At 39.0% G+C, this 25,893-nt stretch overlaps 1 protein-coding gene across 3 annotated transcripts in view; it reads right to left on the bottom strand.

Annotated features, from left to right (window-relative positions):
* The window catches only part of lypd6 (LY6/PLAUR domain containing 6), a 66,589-nt gene extending 42,161 nt beyond the window's left edge, over nt 1-24,428 (bottom strand). For all 3 annotated transcript variants that reach the window (XR_006098875.1, XR_006098874.1, XM_042427025.1), the window contains exon 1: nt 24,144-24,428. The gene's annotated coding sequence lies outside the window, so the exon portion shown is untranslated. The remainder of the gene's footprint in view (nt 1-24,143) is intronic.
* Between the last annotated feature and the right edge of the window lie 1,465 nt (nt 24,429-25,893).

The following is a 25,893-nucleotide window of genomic DNA, read 5'->3' as shown; positions in this document are numbered from 1 at the left end:
TGTTCGTCAGATCAATGTATAATTATTCTAACTTTCTATTTGTGGAAAGTTGGATATTAAAATGGAAAATGGAAAAGAGAGGGCGAGGTCTAAGCACCCGACTCATCTTACATCTGACTGGCTGGCGGGGGAAAACGGGTTAGGGGAACGAGAGAGAAAAGAGGAAAAAATGGGATTACGTTTTTTAATTCACATGAAAAATGGAAAAACAAAATAATGCATTTCTTTATCCTGTTATCAAAGAAATCGAACACAGCTTTGGACAGAGGGTTCACAGACTGGGAGGCAGCAATGCCCTTCCTGTTCCTAGTCTGCCGGAAAATAGAGAACGTCAGCTGAGTAGGCGGTCCTTCAGTGTGGTCCAGGATGCATTGCATTTACACTGCTGAGTGACTGTGGTCACACGTGGCCCAGACCACCTCCGAATGTGGTCTGAGTGATCGGATCTCAGTGTGTCTTCAATGTGTCTTGGGTGTGTTCACACCTGTACTTAGAGCTGTACTGTACTTTATTTCCACAAATAACATCATTCTTTCAGCTAAATAGGCTGACTACACTGGACACAGCTCAGTTGTCATTGCCCTAGGCCAGTTCCAACACCTGGACATCCAATGTTGTGACTAAGACTACATATACACTACACAGTCTTATTTCTAAAACTTTGTTTTCATGTGAAAATGACTTGCTTCCTCCTGGAATACTATGTCATGTATGGATTCACATGAGTAGCCAGTAGTCAAAGGGTGTGATGAAGGTTTATTTGAGCCAAACTTGATAGGGCTGTGGGCGGTATATCGGATAAATAAGGCTGGGAACCACTGTTGTAAAGCACTGTCTGCTTGGTACATCGCTGTCTAAGTTTCTTATTTGTTAAGTTATGATGATGAAAATGATGGATATTATTACTGCTACACTTTATGTGCAACTTTGTTGTCCATTGTTTATTCTTCAGTTCAATGCATTGTTTTGTTTTTTTTTCCAACTAACTGTTAGCATTGCTGTAATAGTACATCATGGCAGATATCCTGTTAATCCGAGGAGAACAGTGCTTTGAAAGAATGTAGGACGGTGACTAACTCCAAACATATGCAGGTGTCAAAGAAACGGATATTTGACATCTGGCCAATGAGCACCAGTAAATTTAAATTTAGTTTAGTACCAGTAAATGTGACTGAATGTAAAACAGCAGGTGTGTACACAGAGAAATAATGTATTGCAGCATTGTGAGAAGACGTTCTTTCAGCTGCGCCACAGAGACATCTCCTCTCCCACATTTCTATACACAGAAAACTATTTATGTCCAAACAGTTAACATGTTGCAGGTGACATTACATTACATCAAACTTAGAAATGCAAAGACATGATGATTGAAAGAATGTGTGTATTAGTTCACACATGCGCAAAGTTACTACTGTCTACTACTATGTACTATCTGTATCTGCTTATGTCACAAAAATATCTGTGTTCAGATTATAGGCCATACTAGCTCTTGAGGCCCCATTGCATTTTTTAAAGGGGATTGTGCATGCAATGGGAGGAGGTGCAAATTAAAATAAATTCATTGTCTATTGTGAAATGTCTGTTTAAACACAGTGCTGCAGGCCTCATGAGGATCACCAGGTAAAAATAACACCTGTGGAATATCCGTCAGCTTTGTCCTGCACTGCACAACTACCACAACTAGTGGTGAAACTGAAGGAAAAGTGTCTGAGTATTGAACTTAAAACTTTCTACACCTCCTTGTTTAGGCTATTCATTTACATTCTGGCAGATCTGCATCATGAAAAGTCATTCTGCTTTGCTGTACAGTCAACAATCACCTTGAATACTTTGACCTGAAGACAAAGTCTGAATCTGATGATTTTGAGAAAAGAGATCTGATGAAGTTTATAGCGCACCTATTTATATGATTTCTACATGGATTTATAGATGTCTGTCCTTGATGGACATCAGAGATCCTGACACCACTGCGAAGAGTGGTGTCACTGGTTGCAGCAAGGTGCAGCAAGATGATGTGTGTTTAGATATGACAGAGTTATGACTCTGAGAAGAAACTGTATTACGTTTGTGGTAAATTGTGCCAATCAGGGACAGCATGGGGTGGTGGTGGTGGACTGTAAAAATTCCTCCAATCTGTGGGGCATAAAGTAGTCTGGCCAGATTCACAGTGATGGAAAGAGGGCTGACAAATCATATTGAGGCATTTCCAGTTGTGAATAATGCAGTGTAGTGTAGACAGACAGTGTACAGTGGGTGAGAGTTTAAATAATCACACCCACTGTAATACTCAGCTCATTTAAGATTATTTGGCCAACATTCGGGCTGTATTGCAAAGCTCCACATATTCACACAGAACGTGGATCTTTGTCCTCTAACAAATCCAATCAGTAGTTTGCTACAACCGCAGCAAAAAAGCCCAGCATGGTCAATGAGACAAAAGTGGCGGAACAATACGGGACAATGTGTGGATGTACAACAATCCATCACCTCCTGTTGTTTCAAATGTGGTTAACTGTGCTGCTGTTTCACAACACTACACATTCAGTTCTGATCTGCATCAAGAGGCCGGCTGGCTGGAAACCTACATGCTCAGTTGGTTAATCCAGGCACTTCCTTTTGAAGTACTCCATCATTTTAATCCTCAATTTAGACTGGAAGATAGGAAGTTTGAAAGTAAGTAAGTAAGCACTGCCATGTTTCCATATGGTTGGGATACCATACCAAGCAAAGCTGTAAGTAAAAACCTATATCCATGCAACATGAACACACAGCAAAAAGGGTTGTTGATGACATATTTTTGCTTCACACAAACAGCAGTAAACAAACTATGGCCAAAAAAAATCCTTCTTGTGGTTCACAGATAAGAAAGCCTTTAATATGCAGCAGCAGGAAATGTCCAGTTTGTATTAACAATAACTTGCAAATACAAGAACGCATCAGAAAACAGTGAGGCTTCAATTTGTTCAATTAAACTGTCTGTGGGGATTGATTTTTTTATTTTAATTTTAATACAGATACGAAATTTTGTGAACACATCCTTTGAGACTTAAAGGGCTCTCCAGTGATTTACTATGTCACTTCTATAAAGTTTGGTGATTCACAAGAAATAGATTAAGCAGAGCCTTTACTCCCTAAGTTTCAAGATCCAGAAACACTGGATCCTACATTCCTCACTAATCAACCACATCTTTCAAACTGACGACCCAGTTAGTAACACAGGCTTCTGTTATAGATTTCTAAATTCTCAAAAATCACTCTGACATCATTTCATCTTTTGTCTCTCAATACTTTCTTCCTTAACCCACTGACGACATAAATCTTTTCATAATGGCTCACTTCAGCCCCTTTCACACATGAACTACAACCATGAAGCTATCCAGATGTTACCTAGAGGAACTATGTGTAAATGCAAATGTCCGAACAAGTTGGACCGGACATTACGTGGACTCTGACAGAGGGTCATTTTCCAGAAAATTCACAGTGAGTGAGCGGGCCTGTTGATGATGTTTCTATCATACACATCAGCAATGCAGCTTAGCTGATGTGTATCACATCAGCTAAGCTGCATTGTTTTCACTGGGCCTGAACGTTCCACTGTGAAGCTAGTGCTAATGGAAGAGACGACTTCCTGAGATTTCTCATAAAATAATAGCGGTTTTATTTCTGGTGAAAAGCTTAAAAACGCTGAATTACACAGTATACTTTGTGCCTCATGTCCTGCCTCCTGCATGCTCTACCCAAGCACTGCCCCCTCCCCTGAATTCATTTCCCTTCATTTCTTTTCTACCAACTACACAGGTCCAATATAAAAAGGCATAATCAGACACACTGCATAAAGCCCAAAGCTTTTGCTCTGTACCGGACCAGCAAAACCGGAAACCGATCCAAATCTACACAACTGTATTATTATTGCACAAAAAGGGAAAGAAATGATTGTTATTTAATTATTTTACCTTTATTCACAGAAAAATATGAATGTTGCTTCAGTATGTTCTACTCCCACAACTACCACTATGACTAATGCATGAATTATTCATGTTGTAGAAGTGCTGAACTTCAAATGAGATCATCAAAGCAGAACTCTCCAGAGGCTGTAGAGAAATCAGCTTCTCTGCCCTCTGACAGGTTGAAGACCTTGGCTGAATGCTAACATAGGTCACTGTAGGCATGTAAAAACATGTGAGGATTTATGCAGATACTTAGTAATTCACCAACAGACAGAAAGCTTGTGAAAATAGTAAAGGGAGAAAAAAATTGGTTACTCTGCTACTTTTCATCATACAAAGAACATTTATGAATGCATTAATTATATTATCAGATCTCATCTAAACATGAAAATTTAAACTCTCTATGATTTCAAAGTGTTCTCAGAGTCTCACAAAGATTTTGAAAATGTTTGAGATTGTGTTTGCAGGTCAACACAATCTCAAACATTTGCATGATGAGCAGAATTCTACTTTCAGTAGATTCCACAGAAAGGACAATTCAGCATGGGAACAAGTCACAATAAATGGGAATGTTTACATTAGTTCAATATTTAGAGAATGTCACTAAATGAAGGAACAGACTAAATGACACGGATGTGTAAATGACACGTTTAACCCTGACATGTGAGGACAGGAAAGCAAAAGATGGCTGACAGCAGGATCCAGACTATATCACATGGAGGAGCATGTGTCCTGCAGCATGAACACATCACATACATCTACATATGCTTAGCTTCTAGATACACATACTGAGACCAGATCATTTCAGCAAGTAAGTAATTGGTATATGATCAAGCATGTAGGTTTGGTTTCAGGAGTGTGTGTGTAGGGCTGGGTGATATGACCAAAATCTCATATCCTGACAATGATACCTGATATAGCTCGTTTTAATTCAATGAATAAATAGTTGCTCTGTGCACCCTTCCCTCTCCACGCTGTCTGTCCATCCTTTGTGCAGATTAAATTAAATTGCTCTTCTTGGCTTTTTACTCCAGAAGCTTTTATTGCACTTACAGTAACATAACAAGTGTAGTTGCTGTCAGCTCGAGTACTTCACCTGCTTCACTGTCTCTCCTGTGTGTGCTGCACGCACACCAAGGGCTCAGCCCCACCCACGGTGAACCATAGAGAGCAGAGGAGAGCAGCGTGACCATAAATGACAGCAAAAAGCAGCAAAGACTCTCACACTGAGCTGAAATTAAATGAGTACACATACATTTGGTAAGTTACATAAATAAAGACAGTCTCTACTGCGCTTTGCTGTCATTTATGGTCGCCGTCTCGCTGCTTCTCTGCACTTTCTCATCAAAACAAAACAACACAACCAAAAAAAACCAATAAAAAAATTCAACCTAACAAACACAGAGAAGGTGGCAACAAAAAAGGGAAAAAGGTCCCATAACTAGCTGCTGCTTGAAAAGCTTGTTTCTGTGAGTGCAGGTCAATAACTGAAGTGGATTCAGAAAAGTGTATTAATGTGTGTTGATCAACTCCTATCTCCTTCTTCATATTAATTTTGGCAGCTGTACAGTAAGAGGAGATTGTTTAGAGATTTTAGTGAGGACATTATGAAACTGGAAAAGTAGGGGGACATAAGTTGAATTTTGACAAGTGAGGGGCCATACCTTTTCTTCTCCTTTTCCCAAATTAACAGCTACCTTACTGTATGGCACTTAAAGGGATAAATGAGACCATATAACGCACCAGCAATGCTGACTGACTATGTGACTAATAAAAATAAAACAATTAGTTTTTCTTACTTCTTGTTTACAATATGATGACGTTGATAGGTCAGAATTTTTGAGTGGCAGTGCATTTCACAAATGCCAGATTGTGTGTAGCCCCTCCTCTTTCACTCAGTGTGCAGCCTGCACATTGCACAGAGGAACAGAAGCCTACTGTCCGCTAGCTAGCTGCTTTTAATGTAGGTTAAGATAAAAAACACAGTGAAACAAAGCAGTCATAAAAAGACATTGTGAGGAGCTGAAGGAGGAGAATTCAGACATCTACCCCTGCGCCAGTTTCTCCTCAACAGGTGCCAAGTAGTAACACCATGTATGTGGCTGCTAATTCAGGAGCAACAACCTGTATTGTTAAAAGATTCTTAATAAAAACTGATAAAACAGATAAAAACTGATAAAAACTGGCATCAGTGCATCAATGATTACATACAGACTGAACTCATTGGCCCTGCTCTCCTTTGAAAGAAAACTGACTGAATCATTGGACTATAATGACATAATTTCAGTGCTGAACACCAAGCTCCGGTGTCTCCTGCTGTGATCATCAAAAGTAAGCTCAGCTTTATCTCTGGGGAACACCCCCAACTCCAGGAGTGATGTCCATTAGGAAATGTGCGTCATGTAGCAGGTGGATGTGACTCCCTTCACTGAGACCTGCTGATAGACATAACAGAGGAGCAGAAGAGAGAGACTGAGATATTGATGTAACTGACCTGCGTACTGGTATTTGACATGGTTCTTCCCGAAAACTAATAATTTTAAAAATATTTGTATGAAACAAATATTCAACAAACAAATTTAAAAAACTCACTATTTGTACTTTGTCAAATACTGTATTTATATTCAGGCACACCCCTAGTGTATATGTGCCCGCCGTGCCCAGGTGTGCCTGTGCCATCTAAATCTCAAGTTAGCACACCCAGCACAATCATAGCAGCCTGTCACAGGCTGTCAGACAGGCTGTGATCTCAAGTGATCACTGTGATTCAGCCAACGCACTGTAACGTTAATGCTACATCAGTGGCTACACAAAGTTTCTAATGTATTATTTGAAAAAAGTTGAGGAAGAGGAAACTCTTCTGTCTCTGACTGAGTCCACCAGACTCATCAGCCCACAACAAGATCAGTCCAGCCACTTGCTCCCTGGCGGTATAGTGCTTTCTCCTGGTCAGCCTGATGCGGGTTCACCCATAGCAGTGTGAAGTAGGGGTGCTGCACCCTCCAGGTGGCTGGCAACCTATAGGCCCATTTGTGTTGTTGCAATGATTATTGGGGAGGGGGTGTTTAATGGCACCACCGGTAGGTTCACCCACTGATTTCTGTGCCGTTTCTGAACCACATTCACAGCCAAATTTGTATATATTTCCCTGCACAGTCAAGAATGGAAAATCAATCATCACAGTGGTATGGATAGTTTTTTTTTTTTTTAAAATTTGTTCAAATGGAGTGTAAGGCCGCAGTTTTGTGTAAAATGTGTAGATTTGGTTTTTCGTGAACTGATTGGCACTGAAGCACCTATGGCTGTAGGCTATAATGAACAATGCACTAGGGATGTTACATGTGTGATTTCTGTCTAAGTTAACACCTCTGCTGTCTGGGTTTATGTTTAGTTGCCACTTGGTGCAATTAAATAGTTAATTAACAGTGCTGGGTGCTGTAGAGTCGATGAGCAGATGGTCTTGCCGGTGCAAATATACTGTATTTTAGACTGGACAGGCTATGAAAGACTGCCTTTTGTCTGTATTGTTGTGTACAGCCTTTATAGACCAATGCTCTGTTGGTCAAGCATGTTGGATCGGCAGTGTTTTGCTGTTATTGCCTTTGTGATGCGGAACATTGCAAAGTAAACTGGTCGCTCATTTTTAAGTTGGCTATATTTGCCCTTTTTTCCTCTTCTAACTTTTCACTAATCGGTTTTTCTGGGAAAAGATGGCCCACCCACTTTTAGTATCGGCCCTCCCAAAATGCAATTTCTGCCTATGCCACTGTTCTGGAGGGAAATGGAACACCATTTTCCCTAAAGATATTCCCTCATTTTGTGTTTTTTGATGGATGAAATCTCCCATAGGTGTTCAACTGGGTTGATATCTGGTGACTATGAAGGCCATAGCATATGATTCACATCATTTTCATACTCGTCAAACCATTCGGTGACCCCTTGAGCCCTGCCGATGGGGCATTGTCATCCTGGAAGAGACCACTCCCATCAGGATAGAAATGTTTCATCATAGGATAAAGGTGACTCAGAACAACTTTGTGTTGATTTGAAGTGATCCTTCCCTCTAAGGGGACAAGTGAACCCAAACCATGCCAGCAAAATGCCACTCAAAGCATAACAGAACCACCAGATCCCCTCACTGTAGGGGTCAAGCATTCAGACCTGTACCAGTTTTTCCTTTAGTTTGTCAACCATCTGTATGTTACTGAAAATAAAATGCAGAAACAGAAAATACTGAAATCCACTGACCAGGAAAAACTGTATGCTCAATCTCAATCAAAGAGCCTTTTCTCTGGAAGTTGGATGAGTTCATATTTAGATTATATGATGGCCTTGTGTTCTTGTTTAACAAGTTCTATTGGCCAAATGTATGATTCAAAGCATATCATAATTAAGGTTAATGGGTCATTTTGTGTCTGTCCCATGTGAAGATTTTCTTTTAGAGTTATGTTTGATGTTTGAAGTTACATAACAGAAGACAGTTCATCACTCTGAACATGTATTTTATTATGTTGTATGTGATTTTGCATACATTTGCTTTATCAGGATGTATATCCATCCCAGAAATACAGTGCTGCTTGAAAGTTTGTGAACTCTTTAGAATTTTCTGTATTTCTGCATAAATGTGACCTAAAACATGATCAGATATTTACACAAGTCCTAAAACTAGATAAAGGGAACCCAATTAAACAAATGAGACAAAAAAGTCATTTTTTTCATTTATTTATTGAGGAAAATTATCCAGTCTTACACATTTGTTGGAGGCAAAAGTATGTGAACCTTTGCTTTCAGTAACTGGTGTGACTCCCTTTTACAGCAATAATTTCAACCAAACGTGTCCAGAAACTGTTTATCAGCTCTGCACATCAGCTTGGAGGAATTTTAGCCCTTTCCTCCTTACAGAAGAGTCTCAACTCAGGGATGTTGGTTTCAACATGAACTACATGCTTCAGGTCCGTCAACAGCATTTATTTAGGATTAAGGTCAGGACTTTGACTCGGCCATTCCTACACATTCTGCTTTAACCATTCTTTGGTAGAACAACTTGTGTGTTTAGTGTTGTTGTCTTACTGCATGACACACTTTCTGTTGAACTTCAGTTCACAGACAGATACCATAACATTTTCCTGTAGAATTTGCTGGTACGATTCAGAACTCATAGCTCCATCGATGATTGCAAGCTGTCCTGGTTCAGAGGCAGCAAAGCAGCCCAAACCATGATACTACCACCACCATCTTTCACAGATGGGTTAAGGTTCTTTTGCTGGAATGTAGTGTTTGCTCATTGCCAAACATAACGCTTCTCATTCAAGACAAAAAGTTCAATTTTGGTCTCATCCATTCACAGACCGTTGTTCTAATCACCTTCTGGCTGATCCATGTGGTCTTGAGCGAACCATAAACGGCAGAAATGTTCTTTATGGAGAGTAGTGGGTTTCTCCTTGCATCTCTGCCATGCACACCATTGATGTTCAATGTTCTCCTGATGGTGGACTCATTAACATCGACTGTAGCCACTGCAAGAGAGACCTTTAATTTCCTAGACGTTACCCTGGTGTCCGTTGTGGCCTCCTGGACTATTACACGCCTGCTCTTGGTGTGATTTTTGTTGTTCGACCGATTTCTCTTCTTTAAATAAGGTAGGGCCTCCCAGACTCACACATGATTGTCATCCCATTGATTGAAACAACTGACTGTAATTTCCCCTTCAAATGAATTGATAATCCTAGGGGTTCACATACTTTTGCCACGCACAAATATGAAACATTCTGGGCCGTAAAGTATACCCCCGCAGCCCCCGCAAGGCGGGGGGGCCCTGCGGGGTAGGGGGTTTTCTGCCAAATTTAGGAAAATCACTACTATATTTGGAATCGTAAATCCTGTCAGACGTGAAGAAGGATGCAGTATGTTAACAGGTGGGTTCCTGCATAGTTGACAGTGTTTAGCTACTATACAGTTATCAAACATTTTGGAGAGATGAACAGTTATTAAACAGCCTTACTGTGTGAAGTTAGTTAGCCTGTATGTTATGCTGAGTTTTTTTTTCAGAATAATATAATGTTATAAGGCTTTCATATAGCCTAACCTACAGGGAATTGGCTACTGCCACACAAGTGTCATAAATACAGGATAGGCTATTTCATAAATAAAAACACAAGCTATAATAAAAATGTTAACGGAATGTTAAAAATTCAGCTTCAGCACCAGGACAGGGAGAGCGCAGGCCCGCAGCTTCACCAGCCAGTCAGGGGGGAGAGCCCCATGCATCCCACAGCTTCAGCAGGACAAGTGACTTTAAAATCTTTACAGCAATACAACATCCTCTTTCCTTAGACCTTGGATTTAAGGAAGTAAGTTTGTGGAGGTCGGGATAGTGGATGGACGTGTAGCACCTCCGACGTTTATGTATACACATATAATATGTATACACAGTTGACGCAATTTTTATTGCTCTGTATTGAAATGTTTTGTTAGAAAAAAAAAAATTGCTTATAAAAGGGAAAAGCTTGTTGTTTCCTCACAGTACGGTTCTGTAAGTAGTATTCGATTATTAAATCCTGCACTCTGCAACAATGTGTAATGAGGAGGAGTCAAATGCGCAGGACCATGGACAGGTCCTGTATCTTTACAGACGCAGGGTCAGCACCTTACTCGCTGTGCTGTGTTGTGCCTCAAACCCCCACCCCTTAAAAAAAAAATCTACGGCGCTGGAAACATTGGATCATTTTCCTCAATAAATAAATGAACAAGTGTAAGGTTTTTGTTGTGTAGTTGTTTAACTGATGTCTCTTTATCTAGTTTTAGGACTTGAATGGAAATCTGATCACGTTTTAGGTCATATTTATGCAGCAAATTCTGAAATTCTGAACTTTCAAGCAGCACTGTATATTATTACTAATATTGTGATACTGATTCCAACCACCGTCCAGCTCTGTTTACTGATACACAGCTCTGTGAGCAAGTGAACCACACAGCTGCACTAACAAATAAACTGCAGCCAAACCTTCCAGTGAATGAAACAAACAATGACAGTGTGCATCATCATCAACAGCTCTAGGTTAACATTTTAGGTGAACCTAACTTCACAAGTGCTTCTTTGTTCATGTGTTAGTTATGAAACTATATTATTTGGGATAGGGATGTCAACAGTAAACTGTTACTCGGTTAACCACCGAGAATAATTTTGGACGGTTATGCATGTTGGTCTATCAGTTAATTTGCATACACATTCCGCTAACAGCTAGACAATTACATGTTCACAACATCAGATATTCTTTCCTAACTTTCAACTTGTGCATAGAAAGACAGAGAATATATATGCTTTATCTTAAACAAAAAGAATAACAAAATATTGAATTATTTATGACAAATGACTGTTAACAACAACCCAAATCTGCTGAGAAGAGATATTTTCAAATGTTTAAGTTTCTTTCATCCTTCAAAAGATATAAATTAGAACTAGGATTAGATAAGACTCAAACTCAGGTATAATTTGGTCTCTTTTACTCTTTGCTCATTCAGCTTCACAACGTATAATTTTATTAGACATCACTTCATTGTTTTTAAGATTTTTTAAATTAAATAAATAAACAGTATATATATATACACAAGAAAGATTTTGTTGTAGTGATGTCACAGTGTCCTCAGATCCTTGGTGAGTACAATGTTATTATTTATGATAGAATCAATGGTCACAACTGAAATAAGTTTTAAAAAACAGAAACAATCCTTTAAAAACAGACAAAAAGGACTATATAATTGCAAAATGTACTGAGGTCACAACAGAAAATCTTCTCCTTACAGCCCCCAAATTAACATCACTGTGGTTATGTTCAGATGCGCGCACACACACACACACACACACACACACACACACACACAACTATGCCTCCCAGTGTTGAAGTGTGTATGATATGTTTCTAGAGTGAGTGGAGCATTGCCCGAACATAGTGCTGCAGTCATTCATCCGTGTGAGCTTGTACAAACTTTGCTGAATAATTCACAGCCAGCAATAGCTGGCTGTCAGGCAGTGGGGGCCCCTCATCCTTTTGTCACATCACCACAGACAGAAACATAGCCTTGACTTCATCATCTCTTAATTAAACAAGCCAAAGAGGCACTGCCCTGGTTCCGCTGAGATGTGAATGATGTGACATGTGGGGTTAAAACTAACCAAGCCATAGATACAGGAGTCAGCTCAGTCCATGTCTGCTTCTGATAGCTTTTGTATAAAACTGTATGCACACAAAATTACTATCATGAAGTTGTGTTTACACCTGATAAAATATACAAATCTACAATTAATCTCATAAATATATTAAAGTAGCAGCATTACTAACACAAAGATGTATCATCACAACTGTATAACAAAGCGTGGAGGGGAGAGACAAATGTAATGAATGTGATAATCTAAAGATATTATTGTGAAGCAGTCAATTCATATTTATACGCACCTCAACACCAAAACACCAATCAACTGCTAGCCTGCTGCTAATGTGACTACACATGTCTGCATGGACCATTCTTATATTATTTCACTCCTGCCTACTTAACCAGAAAAGCCACAATAACTAGTAACTTCCTAATGGTGCGGTAAGGTTGATTGTTTTAGTTTAGTTAAGGAAAATTCATTACATCTTCTCTTCTGATTTTTTTTTATTTGTCAACAAAAATGCATTATCCTGTTAAAGAACATGCACCAAATTTAGCCGATGATGCAGAACAAGAATTGTGGGAACAATTTTCCTGATAGTGGCACTACAGCAAGGGTCGGCAACATTTTTTTCCAGAGGACCATACTGACTTAAAGTAAGTGAGGTTCCACATATTGGACAATTGAATTGAAACATTGTGCTGAATTATGTTTAACTACATGAATTTGGTAGACATGACAGATTGGTTTACAATATACTATTTGCTAGCCCAGAAGGCCTGGCTCCTTTTTTCAAAAAACAAGATTCAAGATTTAGTTTGTCATTTTTTTGTGTATTTGCATACACAAAAAAACAAAACGCTGCTCCTCCCAGCCCATAGCAGTGCAACAACAATAGAAAGGATGAAGACTTACTGTATATCTAAAAATTCCCTTTAAAAAAATGATTTAAAAAAAACCCCATATAAATCCCAAGAGAAAAAAACAAAACAAAGAACGAGCAGTTAGCAGCACAGTGCATCAAAGTGCATTTAGAGAGAAAAGTACATGTCTCAGTTTGATGTAAATGGTAAATGGATGTACTTGTATAGCGCCTTTCTAGTCTTCTGACCACTTAAAGCGCTTTTTACACTACAAATCACATTCACCCATTCACACACACATTCATACACTGAATGGGTACAGGGGCTACCATGCAAGGTCCCAACCTGCCCATCAGAGGAAATCTAATCATTCATACACATTCACACACTGATGGCACAGCCATCAGGAGCAATTCAGGGTTAAGTGTCTTGCCCAAGGACACATCGACATGTGGACTGGAGGAGCCGGGAATCGAACCGCCGATCTTCCCATTAATGGACCACCCGCTCTACCTCCTGAGCCACAGCTGACCGCTCTTGCATGTCAACAAGTGACCAGCACTGATAGGAGTTATTTAATCCATTTTGCTGTCCAGAGAACATTAGGCAACATGAATGTCCTGTCAAACTGCTTTTGATGTTTCCTCTCTGGTGCAGCTCCAGGCAAGGCCGTGGTCTCCTCTGGGTCTACTGGGCGTAGCAGACCAAGCGCACTCTCAGCCAGTATTTCTTGTAGCAAAAGTCTTTGTTACAAATGTCCAAAACAAACTGATGATCCTAGACATATTTCCCTTGCACTCCACACGATGGCACAGACACAGACGTAGACATGGACAAAGACACGGCGGTCACGCAGCCATTACACCAGTTCATGGAGAGAGAGAATACCACCAACAAGGACCCCTTAATTTCTCTTCTCATCTTCACAAAATAACTCTTTTGTTAGCTTTCTCAGTTCAGTTTCTCCTTTGGAATGTTGGTAACAGTGGCAAGTAGCAGTTGACAGCTAGCTAGTTGTTTTGATTTAAAAAAATATATCCAAAGATGATATTTCCTCTTCTGCTCTTGCTGATTAATGCTGTTACCTCTTCTTTAATCTTTTCTGAAGATTATTTGAAGGTTATTTTGCAAAATGTCCAACTTTTTAGGCCCAAGTTTGAGATGTATTCAGGAGCCCATCTCCAGTGCAGCCACTCTCTCCCATAGAACAAGAACTCTGTTGGAAAATGCTGACTTTTTTACAGTATGTGTCAATCTGGTGTACTCTGAGGTTACAATGAAAAGATTACTTACATAAAACAATTCACTTATACGCAGTATTAACTTTTAAATTAGCCTACATCTTGCCAATTGTCTGATATGTACCACTGCATAGGTCACTGATGAAACACATTGCATTATGTTATAAATTTGGACTCAAGGCAGGCTTATCAGAGTATATACCTGCATCAGTGAATGAAGAAAATGTTAATATTCACAGACACTAATTGTGAACAAATACATGGTCATATTCATGAATATATACATTAACTTAACTCAAATCATTTCTGTTCTGTTATTACTTGTCTAACTGTGTGAGACTGTTTTTTACCTGTGTAGCTAACTCAAACTTTAAATACCATTGCAGTGCAGACCTGCATCACTGTATGAAGAAAAGATTAGGCTAATATTTACTATTTATGAACAAACACATCATCTTATACATTAATTGATTTTCTGTTCTGTTTTATTAGTTTAACTAACTAACCTATGAGAATGAATTATGATTTAGCCTAAAGGCCAATATACACCAGGCATGGATGCGGCGCGACACATCTGTTGCAACATCACAGCAGAGCATGTCCATTATCATAAACTGAAACTGCTACACTGACCACGGAAGCTGCACCTACCTGCGTGGGCATCGCATGGCTCATCTCTTTTTTTGCATGGCTAATCTTGTACAAGAGGTGTAATACATACCCAGGCACACAAAATTCTATTTAGATAAAAGATATTTGTATATCCATGACCCTGTAGTTAAAACGATCTAGTTAATTAATTCAGTACCAGTTAATATAGTCTATGCTCCCAAACCCTGCATAGCCAACTGCATTATCACTTTTTCATGTGTCCTACTAAGCAGAGAGCAGAGACTCATCTTCAGTGTTTGACAAATATTAGCAAAATAATTGATGACAGAACACGAAGAATTGCACTGATTTGTTTGTTTATTTGTTAGGATCCCCATTAGCTGTGCCCTAAAGTACAAAAAAGTCACTCCTAGTGCAAAAGGTTTTATCTTAGTTGGATGGGATGAATGTAGGATTTTTTGTGATGGGGTGGCTAAAATTTAGTATTAATTTCTGAATCATTATAAAGTAATGTTGAGTATTATGGGGAGGGAGGTATAGATAGATAGATACATAAATATAGGTTGAATTATACTTTTATAGAGCAGCAGCAGAAGGAAACAGAAAGTGCTTTGAGTTTGCAGATGGCAGAGAATCTTTGTTGGCAGTGTTTATGGATGTCAGTGTGGATGTCAGTGATGTGTTGTTCATCCTTATGTTGTGCCGTCTTGAACAGCCTTCAAGACTTTCCATTTCTGAATTGAGACGAGTCATCTGGCATTGTAGTGTGCTGACACTATCCAAGTGAAAAGTGGCAGATCTTCCTCTATCTCCTTGATAGTGTTGCTATGTGATGTTGATGTTGTCTCAAGCGTTTAAATGGACGTTTGCATATCTTTTTTAGCCGCAGCTATTTCTTCTCTTAAATCCGTATATACACACTTGATACGGCTGTCGATGACAGCATATATGTCACTCTTGATTTGGGCCATCTCGCTCTGCAGTGCTGTGATGGCACTGCTGTTGGGCGGATCCTCTTCCTCATTCATCTCGTCAGGCATCTCTTGGCGTTGTTCGCTTTGTTCACTTTTCTTGTTTCTAGACTTCCCCATATTGAATTCTTCTCTCTGAATTGCGTATATTTAGTTCTTTATGTTAATTGTGTTTCAAAAGTACTTTGGGGTTGGGTATAGATGTGTTTTTGTATATTTAAAATGTTAATTTGTCAGAGCTATTGGGAAGCGTGTATTACCCCTCTATTGCTCAACAGATGTACTCTGCTAAATGAAGCGGAGGAGCAAACTCCACACTGCTTAAACCAACTTTGGTGCAAAGAAAATAAATCCTCAAAAACTCTACACCTGCTCTATGTCTTGGACAACAATGGCTTGGAGAAATGACGTTAATAACACAGAGGAGCACTCCCCCTCCCACTCATAAGAATTTTGTTATTCTTGTACAGGGAGGAGACCGTAAGACGCTTTCAAATTAATTAATTCATTAATTAATACAGGTAACTTTTTAAAATGAAAAGGCTGCGGACCATTTATCTTAAGTGCCAGTTATGTTTCATATTGCATTTCAGTGGACTAAGGACACCAGTGAATAGTTTGGCAAACAGTATACTGGAGCAAGAGACTGAAAATAGTGCCCCTTTTCTATACATTGGATCGAGAATTGGTTTTCAACCAAGAATCGATTCTGAATCAAATTGAACAACCAAGTATGACAATCAAATCATGACATTCCCAAAGATTCACACCCCTAAATTGGTTCATTTGAAAAACAAAAACTCTAACAAGATAAATGTTAAACAATATAGTGTTAAATCTACAGAGTGAGAACAGATTGGTGCACCACACAGGGTGGCAGTGTCTAACTCTGAGGGCACTTCAAGGGTGGCATCACAAACATTTCTGCATCCATAATATTTTTGAGAGATTGTTCCATTACTGACTCCGTTGAGTGATGAGAACATACTGTAGACACAATCCTTCCTATAGCTCCTGCCAATTGTTGGTTCTGGAGTGAAAACATCCAGAGCTGTCACAGGGTAAGACAAACGTGCACATGAACCACAGTACAGCACACATTTAAAGTGCTATACAGTATATACCAGTGGCAGGCAAATAGCCGCCCGTGGGCCAAATCTGGCCCTCCAGAAAATATAACCCTAACCCTCAACACAAGCTGAAGTTTTGACATTAATAATGTGCATGAAAACCTTTACATAATTCTTCACAAATCTACTGCAGGTAACATAATAAACACAAAGGTCTTGTAAATCCCAATCATATATTACTTCTATTATATTGTCACCACAGGAGGAGACACATTAAAACCATGGTTGCACAGTGCATGGTGCTGAAATTATATCTAATAAACCTTCCAGAAATTAAATTTTAATGTGTGAATTTCAATTGCGTTTTAATTCCACAACTTTAGCCTATTCAACCATAACAGGTTTATTTTTCATGAACACAAAATAGTTTTTTTCCTAAGGCAGCAGCAACGACAACAACAGTACTTCCAGTCAACCATGACTAAAACAGACCACTGTGTGTGTCAAACAGTATTATTATTGATTTAAAATTAAGGGGACTCTAAGGCAATTATATAGAGGTGGGCCTTTAGCCTGGAATAAAAGCAGTGATAGGTGGAAAAGATCTGACAGTGAGGGCATGTCTCAGCTCATCACTTGCTGCTGTTAAAGCCCAAATAAAATATAACAACAGTTTTATCCCTCCAGCTTCCATAAATAACCTATTCTTCAATGTTAATAACTGCTCTTCGTAAACATACCTAAATACAATCCCTAAATTAAGCTAACTGTGCAGAAAAACACAGAAGGACATCAGTGGGTGGGTACATCAGTCTCTACAGTGATTGTTACAAAGAAAAAATCCAATTCTCCCCCAACGCTGAGACAGAGCAGCTAATGAGGAGGGAAAGTCAGCCTGAATGACGCTAGCATCATGCCAGGATCCTTTCACCCACGTGCTGCAAAGAATTTTGTAAGGCAGCTTTTTATCGACTTCTATTCAGCTTTTAACTGTATCCAGCCTCACATTTTTGCAACATACCAGCATCCACAACATTGACCATTGACTTAATATGACTTTTTAACTGATAGATCTCAGAACGTGAGAGTCAATGGCATCTTATCTAATGTCCTTTTATCTTCTACTGGCCTCCCTCAGGGATGTGTCCTCTCACCACTTTAATTTGTTTTATATAGTTATGAGTGTCAGTGTCATTCTCCTATACCTCCTGCTTTTCACGGCCAGGCTGTTGAATTTGCCCGACAGTACAAGTATCTGGGTACAACAATTGACAACGAATTAACATTGATGCGGTCTGTGGAAAGGCCCACCAGTGTATGTACTTTTATCGAAAGCTCAGAAGTTTTAATGTTGACACCTCTTTTATGAAAATGTTTTATTCTTGTATTATTGAGTCTTTTCTTTTATCTGCTGGTTTGGGTCACTCACCCTGAAAAACAGGAATAGGTTGGAAGGCATTGTAAGAATGTGCAGTAAAATCGCTGGCACAAATCTTGAGGAACTCTCCCTATTGTACAGAATCAGAGCCACAAAGAAGGCCCAGTCAGTCCTGGCTGATCGTAGTCACCCCCTGTTCAGTGAGTACAAGTCGCTTCCATCTGGTCGCAGATATATTCTGCCTAGATGCAGAACCACCAGACTTAAAAACTCATTTGTCCTTGCTACCATTGGCTTTTTGAAATATATTATGTAAATATTTGTCTTTTTTGTGTAATTTGTTTGAGTGTAAGTTGGTGTGTGTTGTTGACTGTATTTATTTACTACTGGCTGTGCAACAAATTGCCCCTTGGGCCCCTTTACATTGACCTTGCACTTGGTGAGGAGAATGGCCTGAACGCACACACCTGGGAGTGTCCACTCCCACAGCCTTCAGTCACAGATGTGTATCCCCTCTCCATCACACAGCTCAATAATGGGAAGTGTTTACAGCTACAGAGGTCGAATACAGCTTCACAAGCTTCACAGGCCACGGATCATTTTTCAGCCCTGCCACTGTCAAAGCTCCAGACATCATCCATCACACAGCAGGGTCAGTGGCACCCAGGCCCTATCCATCAGTGCCACACTAATACAATCAACATATAGAAGCACAATCTAGAGGGCACTGGATGTAGTATAATAGTGAAATAAATATACATTTAACCAAACAATTCAAAATAAAGGTCAATGTCTCCTCAAAGCTTATTGGTTTATTTTTATATGCCTTGGAGTTTTCTGTCTCCACCACAATACAATGGAGGTGAATGGAATTTAATTTGTGCTGCTCACAGCATTAAAAGTATACATTTAAAGAAATCTCCAGTGCCCTGAGATAACTTTTGTTTTGATTTGGTGCTATATAAATAAATCGAATTGAAAAAAAAAAAAAAAAAAAGCTTTTTTACCAAAAATACCAAACACAAGCTTCATAAAACAGTGAAAAAGTATTGTTGTCTATGACAGTGGAAAACCAGACTGCACCTAACTTTTTTTTCTCATTTTTGAAGCCCCATCATCAGTTCCCAGAGCCCAAAGTGATGACCTCAAACTTCATATTTAGTTTCAATCACAGTCTACAAACTCAGTAATTCAGTTTACCATGACAGTCAAGCAGTACATCCTCCTATTGAAAAGGCTGGAACCAGTAAATGTTTGATCATTTTATGGGATAAATGACATAAAAGATTTCTTGATTATTGAAATTGTCAATAATTAATTTTTTGCAGGTTAAGAATCAATTTACCAATTATTTCAGCACTGGGGAGTTACCAAAATCATGTCCAGTAAAATTAATATAAATGTTCTGTGAATTACACGTGCCTTTATCATTTGAATTTATCACAAGTCAAATGTCCAAAAACCACATGTGCCAGGTGTTTTAGTGGGAATTACCTGCAAAATATGTTTCACTTGTGATGTTTTAGTAACACTGTCTATCAAGGAGAAGAAGAAGAAAAAAGAACTTTTGTTTATATAAAATACAGCATTTAAAAATCAGACACACCTAATTAAAAGGGGAAGTGCTCAAGCATTCGCTGCCAGTTTCAGTACTGAGTTTCAGTGCTCAGAACACATGGTCCAATGGGACTGCAGAACAGTACAAGTCAGAACTAATAGATTCCTCTACACAGGGAACACACAAGTTTATATAAAGAACTCCTCAAAGTAAACCAATTGATTCTCCCATCCAGCAACAGCAGAGCTGCCCATAGAACCTACACAACTTCCTGCAGAAACTCTTTTCTTTCTTTGTAGTCTCTATTTAGTCATTTTCGGCAGCTATTGTCATGCTGATGGGACAGAGGCACAAAGGCCAACACATCATGTGATGATGAGCAGCAGCCACACAACAGAAGGACTTCACAGCAAATTAAAGCTGCTGTGATTCTCCTCTTCAAATCAGACAGAGGGTTCAGAAGCGAGGTCTGCTTCTGGCATGGCATACACACAGACACACAAACACACACACACAAACAATGTAACAGTGCGATAATTTAATATTTATTTTCTGTTAGTCCATTATATACAGCACATTGCTATAGAGTACATTTCCCTGAGAGTACATTTCCCTGAAAATTTAATAATCTAGCAAGTGAAACCTTACAAATGAAGGTATTTCATTGAATTTAATATCATCTAATGGTATATATCGTCATATTGCTCAACATGTTTTTATTCAATTTATTCTATTACTGTCATGAAACAGTGAAATTATTATCCATTATTTCCAGCATCCAAGGTGACTCAAATGTCTTCAATTCACCTTCGTACTTCACCAAGGTACTCAGTTCACAATTACATAAAAAAAGAAACTCAGCCAATCTGCAAATTGTCAAATGTTTGAGTTTGCAGCAGCTTTTCTCTAGAATTGTGATACAATTTGCAATGTTTTGTGTGCTATAAAAAAAGCACATGTGACTTATCACATGTGAAGTGCTGCCCCAAATTTCTACTGTTTGATAAGAGTCCAGGCGTGAACACTTCTACATGTCAATATTGAGTCATAGTGATGGCACCACCTACTGACAACAGGAAATCAATCATCCTATTTACATGAAATTGACATGGTGTGGTCTACACATAATAGACAGCAACAGACAGAAGTGATAAGTTATCTCTTACAGGCAATGTCCAATATTCATGAAAATTTATATCCATGTCAGTTGCTTTCTGGTTAATGTATTGCTGCATTACTATTTCACTTATGTAGTATTTTCCACAGGAAATAGGAAGTGAGGCCTAAATGATACTTAGTTCATCAAATGCATACACAATTTCTAACACGTCACTTCCGGCACCACATACTCCACACAGGAAATAATATTTGCATACTGTCAACCGGCTGTTACATGTGATGTACTTTTATGACCTCTGCCCAGCAGGTTGAACACATCCAATTCAAATTTGTTCAGAAAACAGTAATAGCACCACCTACTGGCAACAGGAAGTTATAGGCCCCATACTTTTACTAACTACTCTTAGTGGGTCAACCAGATCCACCTAAAATTTGGTCAGCTAAGTTCTAAGACCTTGATGATGCTAAATAGAGAAGCTTTTGAGTCTTCATCAAAAGCTGTTGCCATGGCGATGCATTGTTCACCATGAAACAGGAAGCTGTTTTTGAGGGGCTAGGGATACTTAAAAACTCACAAATCTTGGCACATGTGTCAGAAGAGGTGTATTTAGTTGTCTAATATGGCTCTTAGGATTGGGTGTGGAAAAATGACTCCAGGGCACCCCCTAGAAAATTTTAAAGTCAAAGCCCCCACCTTTAAATTTGACGTAGATGAATGAAATTTTGGTAGGCACATGTATCATGTCCAGACACACAAAAAAGCCTTTTGGAGCTATACCCTCAGTCCAACAGGAAGTCTGCCATTTTGAATTAACTTCGCAGTTTTTGCATAGTTTTTGCCATTTGCAGGCATTGTATTTTAATGAACTCCTCCTAGAGATTTGACCCAACCGACTTCAAATTTGGTCAGTGTCATCTAAAGACCTTTGCCATGAAAAGTTATAAAATCTTGAGTTTTCATTGAACGTTGTTGCTGTGGCCATGTGGCAAACTTCGATGTTTTGCCATGAAGCAGGAAGTTGTTGTAACTTGAATGTATATCACCCAACCTGCACCAAATTTTTCATGTTTGATAAGAGTCCCAGCCTGAACACATCGATTGAGTCATCTCTATAGCACCACCTACTAACAACAGGAGGTCAGCCTTGTATGACAAACATCATCCGATTAACATGGAATTTACATGGTGTGGTCTATGTGTGATATACATTAAGATGTTGTATAATTAGTGTTTGTTCTATAGCGCCACATAGTGGACACAGCAAGTGATATTTATCTCCTTTGTGCAACGTCCAATAAGACTTCAGGCCTGAAAACATCTACATACCAGCAATAAAACCCTTCAACTGCAGCGCAACCCAACATGCACAAAGGTGCAAGGGCCCAATCATCACTGCTTGCAGCTTTAATTTTTAATGTATTTTCCGAACATGAGAACCATGGGCTCAAAGTTATATAAAAATACTGTACTTGAGTTCAATTTATAAGCCTTTATTAAATAAACTTTCACCTCAACATTAGCACCAAATAAAATCTGCCATTAAAATAAATCCATTAACATAAAAATATAGTTTCAATTCCAAAGTGCCCATTTTTATGTTGGAGGCAGATTATGTCCATCTTTGCTGTCTGAAGGCCATCAACTTGTACTCTTCTGAACAACTGAATGCAAACCAAAGGTACAGTGCAGGTTACCAAGTTACCATGACACCAAATGCCACAATTGATCCAAATCACAAATGGTCTGTTAATTTGGCCATTTCATACAGAATAGTTGCGGTAATTTTGAAAAATTGCAAGCTCTTGCAAGATTTCTTGAATGTGCTGCAACCAGTGGGACCAGTTTTGCACTTCTGTTTGAAAGAATACTTAGATTTTGATCTCAACTGTTACTTTTCTGTCAGTCAACTAACAAATTAATTGTTTCCTGATTATACATAATATACATTTTATTTTTAGGACTTCCAGCCTAAACAGAGCCCGTGGTGACCAGAGCTTAGACCATCAGAATCAGGTTGCCATTTTTTGATCCCTTATAACAAATAAAAACATGTAAATTGTACAAACCCCTTTTTTCATTTAATAAAAGAAACAAACGTTTTAATCTTGAATGTTGTCCTCAGCAGCTCTACAAGAAAAATACTCCAATGTAGAGGATCTATCTGATCAAAGTCAACAACATTATGAATCTGACCAGACATCTGATGCCAAAGTTCAATTTTTGACTCTCTGTACAACAGACACATTCTGTGGATATCACTGATACTAATCCACAGGCTCCCTCAGTGCAGGCCTGCGATGCAAGTGGCAGGTGCACATGGATCTCCATGCAGGATAGCAAGACACATGTGTCTCCATGCCCCAACCTCTGTCAGACACACACACTCTAACACAAACCCTTGCAGCAGCAGAGAGACTGTAGAACAAAGCCTTCATGACGTGGGGGTGTTGCCCCTGTTTTTTACTAGCTGCACCAATTCTCAAGTCATTTGTCTGCGGCTGCATGACATGTTGTGCTGGGTGAGGCAACCATCCACCTGCTACTCACTCTCACACACTGTGTGGTGTTTGTACTGTGGAGAGTGGGGCTGTAAAAATTGAAGCTGCATGCGTGACATACTGAAACATGGAGTTAAGAGCTAAGAGGGCCAGCTGACAAGTCTGAATGTACATAAACACTATCGTTCCTCCTAAGATTAAAAAATAATGAACGAAAAGACTAAATTGAGAGAAAAAAAATGAGTAATTCATGAGCTGTGGGGCTATTTATTACAGCAGAACCTTCTTTGTCCATGAGTCCTTGTCAAAACGAAATTATATGTTCTTTTTTTAATAGCCTACAAGCAAATCTACAACCTTTAAATGTTTTTATTTTATTTAATTTTATTCCTTGAGGAACCCAAAAAAGGAAGAAAGGGACTGGCTGTTATATTTTTTCCCTCACCAGTGAATAATTTCCTTATTGTTATGAGCTCGATCTGTTTGATGGAGCTGGTGAGAAGGTCAAAGTGGGTCACACAGCAGCATTTTCGAGGAATATCAGGAAACAAACGCACCTCTAGACAAGCTGCTAACATCACTCTGGGTACTTGCGCACAAATTGTTTTCCACTCGGATGATTTTAGAAGTGGTTGGTATTTGAGTTTTCTCCACAGTCAGGTTCCCTCTTAAACTGTAACCTAGTATTGATCCCGGACCGTGTTGTGGATGCAGTTAAGATCAAAGTACTTACTTGGACAGAGAGGTTCCAGCTGTCAAACTCTGTCAGGATCCAGAGGCGGTGAAGAAACAGCCGTCCACTCCCCCCGTGTGTTGCTTGTCAAGATTATAGTCCCATTGGCAGATTGGTCACACTCAGACACGGCGTCTCTTGTTGGAACGGAGGAAAGGCTTTCTCCATTGACGGCAGAAGACGGTGATGAAGTGAAGCTCCGCTCCTATCAGAGGTCGCCGCACAGGCCGCTTCTCATTGGCCGGGACAGCCCGGTGGGCGGTGGCTCCGGCGGCCGCACCTCCTGGTCTGAAGACGAGGAGGAGGGAAATGTGCAGACACAATTAATTACATATCAGAAGACACTGATTTAAGTCTGTATACTTAGAAGGGTAACAACAACAACAACATAATAATAATAATAATAATAACAAGAATAATAATCTTTATCACAAACTTATTATAGCCTAATATTTTGTAGTATATCTCTCCCTAATAAAAAGCCATTTGATATTTTAAATAAATTGCTCTATTTTTAAAATACATCCTGTATTATCTGCTTATCCTTTATTAAACAATTACCAGCAACATTTAGTAGACTTAAACACATTTGGAACCTATTTAACTCACATAGTCTTGAAAGCCATTAACAATAATTACACTAAATTAACAAGTAACTAAAATTATCTTTAAAAGTAGCCCAACAATTCAATAAGGAGGCCAAGAAAGACAAACAAACAAACAAACAAACAAACAAACAAAAAACAAACAAAAAAACTTCAAAACAAAAAAATTTCATTCATTGAACTGGATTTGAATTTCGAGTGTCATACACTCAAAGGCCAGAGCACACAGGAAGGAGAGCAAGCACAGAACATGGTACTGTAGCTACATGTATAGGGAAGATGCTTGTAACTCTGTAAGCCTGTACCATCAAACGTCAGTAAAGTTCATCGTCCCGAGGGCTGCCTTACGTATACGTGCATTTCACAGGCCTTTGATTTGGAATTATGCACACAAACAGTTTTGGAGATAACTTAATGTGTGTGTTTTGACAGGGACAGACATAAAAAAAGCTTTTGGTGATCTGGTCAGGAAAGTTATGTAGAGAACTATTTGTTAGTTTGGAACAATATATCAAACTGTGATTTTTATGGTTTTAAAACCTTAAAAAAATATTCATATCTGGGGCAAGACATCCCCTAGTGGTTTGGGCCAAAATTCCTCTTGGGCATCTTCTGCTACTACCGTGAGCTCTGTAAAAAAAGGGATTCTATCATATTTCTGTGAAAAGATAGAAAATCAACTCATGTTCTTATAGTGCCAAGACAGTCTGCATGCAGGCCTCCTCTGTAGGGACGCTTCCAGTGCAGGCTGACAGTGAATTCACTGTCAGGACAGGAAATGCTGCAAAAATAAAACAAAATGCACAAGACCATACCTCCACTGTCAGGAGAAAAGACCACAGAACAATTGGCTGTCACTGCACATACATGTTGCAGTTTAATGTGATTTTTGTCAATGACAGGCTATATATTAAATAATTCTGCCAATGCAGTAATGTTATGGTATCCTATGAATTCTTTAAATGTAGCGATATATATCTGTCAACATATCATGTAAAGTGATTGACTCTGCCAATATAATGATACATACTGATTCAATAATTAAAGGCTATCAATGTAGCAGTATTATTTAAATCTTGAATGTATTGATTTACTCTGTCAATGTATCACATGGTGATAACTGTCAATATAGCAATACTTATTGA

The sequence above is a fragment of the Thunnus maccoyii genome, chromosome 11 (genome assembly GCF_910596095.1).
Source record: "Thunnus maccoyii chromosome 11, fThuMac1.1, whole genome shotgun sequence".
NCBI classification, from domain to species: domain Eukaryota; kingdom Metazoa; phylum Chordata; class Actinopteri; order Scombriformes; family Scombridae; genus Thunnus; species Thunnus maccoyii.
Note: the sequence above shows the minus strand (reverse complement) of the source record. Positions and strands in the feature narration are given on the sequence as shown.